The 6,029-nt window shown below is 41.9% G+C and overlaps 1 protein-coding gene across 1 annotated transcript in view; it reads left to right on the top strand.

Annotated features, from left to right (window-relative positions):
* skia (v-ski avian sarcoma viral oncogene homolog a) overlaps nt 1-2,731 on the top strand; it is an 11,488-nt gene extending 8,757 nt beyond the window's left edge. The window contains exon 7 of the mRNA XM_077004406.1: nt 1-2,731. This exon is cut by the window's left edge and continues 845 nt beyond it. The gene's annotated coding sequence lies outside the window, so the exon portion shown is untranslated.
* The last annotated feature ends 3,298 nt before the right edge of the window (nt 2,732-6,029 follow it).

Raw genomic sequence — 6,029 nt, 5'->3', positions numbered from 1 at the left:
ATTTAGCTTTCGAGGAATACACACACACACACACACACACAGACATACACACACACATACACACACACACACACCACTGTCTGTCAGACGTAAGGGGGGAGATGTGCGGTAGAAGTCCTCATATTTAAAGGGTGCTGTATTGGTACTGAGCAACAAGCCGTTCCAGCCACACTTTACAATGGGCACTATCTTTATACAACTGCACCCCCCCAAATACACACATACACACACACACACTTAGACTCACCGTTACTTTATGTTTGGGACAGAAGTGTATCTTGAGAAGATGTACTTGGTCTTAAGATTTGCATTTGTGTGTGTGTGTGTGTGTGTGTGTGTGTGTGTGTGTGTGTGTGTGTCCTGACACAGCATCTGTTCCTGTGCTGTTCCATCACGGGATCCTACCAGTTAGCAGTGTGCTGATCTGTGGCAGCATTTTTAAGACAATAGAGGTTTTTTTTTTTAGTTATCAAAAACCACAAAATGTTTTTAAATAAATTATATGTAAATATGAATTTTTTTTTTACTTTACAATAATGAATCGCACTTTGTCATAACAAAAAATCCTGCTTAACTGTGTCAGCGTGTCACCCTACCTGTACCTTTATCTTAGAGTTTAGTATCAGTATAGAATGAAATAAGCATTTTGTTGATTATATGCAACACAATTACATGCAATGTAATCATATATGTTTAAGGCAAAATATTGTAAATAAACACTGAAGAAAAAGGGTCGTTGCACCATGTGGACCATCACTGTAGAACCAGTTCCACCTTAAAACAAGTTCCGCTCTACAACCAGTTCCGCTCTAGAACCAGTTCCACTCTAGAACCAGTTCTGCTCTAAAACCAGTTCCACTCTAAAACCAGTTCCGCTCTAGAACCAGTTCCACTCTTGAACCAGTTCTGCTCTAAAGCCAGTTCCACTCTAAAACCAGTTCCACTCTAGAACCAGTTCCACTGTAAAACCAGTTCCACTCTAAAACCAGTTTCACTCTAAAACCAGTTCCGCTCTAGAACCAGTTCCACTCTTGAACCAGTTCTGCTCTAAAGCCAGTTCCACTCTAAAACCAGTTCCACTCTAGAACCAGTTCCACTGTAAAACCAGTTCCACTCTAAAACCAGTTCCACTCTAAAACCAATTCCATTCTAGAACCAGTTCCACCCTAAAACCAGTTCCACTCTAAAACCAATTCCATTCTAGAACCAGTTCCACCCTAAAACCAGTTCCACTCTAAAACCAATTCCATTCTAGAACCAGTTCCATTCTAAAAAGATTGGTGTGAGCTGACATGCCTCCTGTCATTAAACTAAAATGAGGAGCTAAAATCCTCATTTTAGGAGGAGAGCGTGAGAACCCCAGACTGATCCGCTCCAATGGTGGTGTATGTTCGTCCAGCTCAGACATGTGTTGGCGAAGCCGTCAGAACGTTTGTTGCGTTTGAACTCTTTGCTTTGGCTGTTTGTGCTCGTTGTTATTTTTGCTGTTTCCAACATGGAGATGTTTTATTGATCGCCTTGTGTTTGCTTTTCTACAGAAAACTATTTTCTTTCATATGCATGAAATTTAAAAACAAAATGGCTGTCATTCATATAGTCTCTATTGGGCATTAACGGTGTACATTTTTTATGTTGTGTTATGCAATATACAGCAAATCTGTCTTTTTAAACAAATCCTCTCAAGACAATTTCAAAGTAAGCTTAATTAGCATGTACGTACACAAACACACACACACACACACACACACACACACACACACACACACACACACACACACACACACACACTATTAGTTTAAAAGCAAACTCAGTGTGCACATTTAATGCTGGTTCTCCTTAAGTGCCTGTAAGCTGGTGCTCAGGTTCCAGGAGTGGAAGTGTGTGTGTCTGTTACACTGAGCTGCGCAGGGGGAGGGGCCTGCACAGGGGGAGGGACTTGTGCAGGGGGAGGGGCCTGCTGCAGCACACCTGTCACCTGCTGACTGCGGCCACTCCCATTCGCACTTGGGTTGGGGGGGTTGGGCTGTGGTGCATCTCTTTGCATGTCTATACACCCCCTTTTATAAGAATGAACTTTACCACCTTTGGTCAAGTGTAAACTGCAGCTCCCTTGAAACATTTTGATGACGTTTTTTTTTTGTCAGTATTTCTTTGATATTTCATTTTATTCTAAGAAATAAATACATTTGCCTTGCAAACGTTAATGCATCAGTTGCCACTGGTAATGTCCATGTATTTAAATAGCTTTTTAATCATTTGCAAATATTCTTATGTAGACATGTACGTCAAATATTTTTCCTCTTTTTTAGGAATAAACGTAAATTTAGAAACTATATTAAAGTGACATATAGAGTCGGCTATAGAGGCGAGGCAGAACCCTCTGATCCTCAGGACTATAACAGAATAGTGGGCGCCAAAGCAAAGTCTCATGAAGACAGAGGGAACAGACCAGCTGATAGGAGAAACCAGCTGATAGGAGAGACCAGCTTCAAAGAGACCAGCTGATAGGAGAGACCAGCTGTCGGGAGACACCAGCTCCTAAAGAGACCAGCTGGTAGGAGAGACAGGCTTGTACAGGCAATACATTGCGCTGTGGGCTTTATTTTGTAGTTGTTTTTCACTTTCTGGGTTTTTAAAAAAAACAAAAAGGGAGAATTTAACAGAAATGTGGCGCTCCCAAGAAATGCTGAAAACATGGAGAAACTGCTTATTTGTAAAAAACAAAAGGAAGTCCATCTCACTGCTGGAGGAGATTAACAGCAATAACAGGAGCAGTTACAGAGCAGCAGACACAAGTGTAAGAATTAAATACAGATTCATCAGTGTAAATATGGTTTTATTTACAGTGTTGTATTATAGTATATCTTGTTTCCATTTTTTCCTCAGAAAAAATATACAATATCTGTCTTGTTTTAAATTGAGTGCAAAGTGAAACGTTTTAAGAGCAGTCGTGTGCGTTTGTGTGTGTGTGTGCGTGTGCTTGTGTGTGTGTGTGTGCTTGTGTGTGTGTGCGTGTGTGGGTGTGCGTGTGTGTGTGTGTGTGTTAAGCTTCTCCCTTTCCGTGATTTCTGACCTATGTTTCCACTGTTCTTTTTTCATTTAGATACTTTATTTCTCGTGGAATCTGTATTGTAAATAACTTCACTCAGAGTCATCAGTGATGTTACAGAAATACGATGTTGGCTCAGGCTCAGACTTTTGCTCCACCCTCTAAACCCTGTGTTTGCTCCGCCCTCTAAACCTGTCTGTCTCATCCAATCTCATCAGAGCCCTCTGCTGCTGCTCTATGTATTAGTTTCCTTACGATTTTACAATGCACCGATTTTTATGTAAGAGGTAAAAGTTTTACTTTTTCTCCTTTATTAATGAAGCAAACACATTATGACAAAAAAATCTGTATCCTGCGCTTTTTGGATTCTCCTCTCTCTCTGTCTCTCTCTTTCTCTGTCTCTCTCTCTGCATATAGACTGTAAGATAAATAACTCTATGAGGTTGCATTTGAAAACAACTTTGCTTATAAAGCACAGTGACCGAAATGTACAGTGTACAGATGCATAATCAGAAATAAAGTTGTTTGTCCAAAAGTTTTGAGCCTTGTGACATGTTTGTGTGACAGTTAAAGCAGCACGATGACGTTATGATGCCACACACATTAACCTCTGACCGCAGAGAAATCTGTGTGTACTGTGCCACACATCTTATTAACCCCTGGACTGTGGCCATGGGTTGCACACAATAATAAACAAACACATTAAATTAACATGATTCTTCTTCTTCAAAAGAATGTGGATGGTAAACACCTGTTTTATCAGTGAAGGCTGTGGATCTCAGTGGTGGCCAGGTCCTGCTCTGCAGACCCTGAGTTACACAGATACACACATCTCCTTCCTCCAGCCATTAGCTCCGCTCATGAAGACCCTGACGATGACCTGATGGGCTGGACGGGTGTTGACACCTGTAGCTCCTACTGACCTCAAGCAGGTGTGTTCAGTTAGGGGGACCGTGAACCAGTTCTGACATTGCATAGCCAATTAGCAAAAGGTATGACATGACGATGACGAAGACACGGAAACCTGTGCCAATTGACCTTCATTGTGTCTGGGTTGACACACTGAACACTGAGATGAGCAAAAAAGCATTGTGGGCTATTGTGGCTTCTTTACACCCTTTTGGAAATTACTATGCATGCACAGCACATATGAAGCCTAATAAAGCCTTTAAAAGCCTACTAAAGATTTATAAAGCCTAATAAAGCTTTAAAAAGTCTAGTAAACAACACCTCCACTTTTACTATAACCAAACAACACTTCCACCTTTACATTATCATAACACCTCCACGTTTACTATAACAGAACAACACTTAAACCTTTACTATAATAGAACAACACCTCCACCTTTACATTATCATAACACCTCCACCTTTAAAGTCAAAGTCAAATTTATTTATATAGCGCTTTTTACAACACTTGTTGTCCCAAAGCAGCTTTACAATTGTATGGGTCCAGATCCCTAATGATCAAGCCAAAGGCAACAGTGGCAAGGAAAAACTCCCTATGATGGTGGGAATTAGGAAGAAACCTCAGGAGGACCAAGACTCAAAAGGGAACCCATCCTCCATTGGGCGGTCCGTTAGCACAAGTCTGTATTTGTGGTCAAAAGGTGGTTCTATAGTTATAGTTAAGGTTCTTGTTCCCGGCCAAGTAGTCACAGTCCCTTCAGTGCAGATGGTGAGCCTCAGGTAGGAACTAGCATCAGCATGTCCTCTTGCGGCAATGGCACATCCAACCCCGGCATCAGTACATCCACCGGCAAGCCAGACCATCTGGTGCTTGCATGCAATCGTCTTTGGTAGAAGCATGCAAAAAGATAGACAATACAGATTGAGTGTGGGGACATCAATTTAAACTACCATTGATTTAAACATACATAGCTCACGTGCCAGTGATTAGCATGTGGCTCCGGCAGACTAATCTATAGCAGCATAACTAAAGGGAGGGGTTCAGAGGTGACCACAGTCATGAGGGCTCACTGAGACATTGCTTTCCAACCAAGTCACAACTACAGTGATGCCATGACACAGCTGGATGACAGCCCCAAGCCCCACAGCTTACAAGGGGAATATTAACTGAAGGCTTGATTAAATAGGTGAGTCTTAAGTCTAGATTTAAAGATTGGAACTGTGTCAGAATCTCGGATTGGAGCTGGAAGGCTATTCCATAATTGAGGGGCTTTAAAGAAGAAAGCTCTGCTTCCTGCTGTAGTCTTACAAATTTTTGGAACTAGGAGAAATTCAGCATTGTGGGAGCACAGAGGGCGAGGTGGGTTGTAGTAAGCAATGAATTCACTCAGACATTGTGGGGAAAGACCAGTTAGCGCTTTACAGGTTAACTGAAGAATTTTTAATTCAATTCGATATTTAATCTGAAATCAAATCAAATCAAATTTTATTTATATAGCGCTTCTTACAACAGTTGTTGTCACAAAGCAGCTTTACAAGTGTCCGAGTCCAAGCCCCCAGTGAGCAAGCCAAGGGCAACAGTGGCAAGAAAAAACTCCCTAAGGGCATGAGGAAGAAACCTTGAGAGGAACCAAGACTCAGGGGGGAACCCAACCTCCTCTGACCGACGCTCATATGATATGATCGAATTTTCTACCCTTAGTTAGGACTCTAGCTGCAGCATTTTGTACAAGTTGTAGCTTCTTTATGGATTGTTTAGAGCATCCAATTAGAAGACCATCGCAGTAGTCCAATCTTGATGAGACAAAAGCATGGACCAGCTTCTCTGCATCAGCTAATAGATTTAGGTAGATTTAGGTGTTAGTGAAAAACCATCTAGGGTAAGGGGAATATCAGCCCAATTGTGTCAGGGCTGGCTCGGATGCCGTGCCATCTACATCCACAAGGGGCACCCGAGCCAGTCCTAGACTCCAGCAGCGCAATCAGCAATGATCTGTCTCACCTGTTGCCATGGCTTCTTAAGGAAGCCAGTGGAGACGGATCATTGCTGATTTGTTGTGGTTATGCCGTT

The sequence above is a fragment of the Brachyhypopomus gauderio genome, chromosome 4 (genome assembly GCF_052324685.1).
Source record: "Brachyhypopomus gauderio isolate BG-103 chromosome 4, BGAUD_0.2, whole genome shotgun sequence".
NCBI lineage: Eukaryota > Metazoa > Chordata > Actinopteri > Gymnotiformes > Hypopomidae > Brachyhypopomus > Brachyhypopomus gauderio.
The sequence above is the reverse complement of the archived record's forward strand: the minus strand, read 5'-3'. Positions and strand labels throughout refer to the sequence as shown.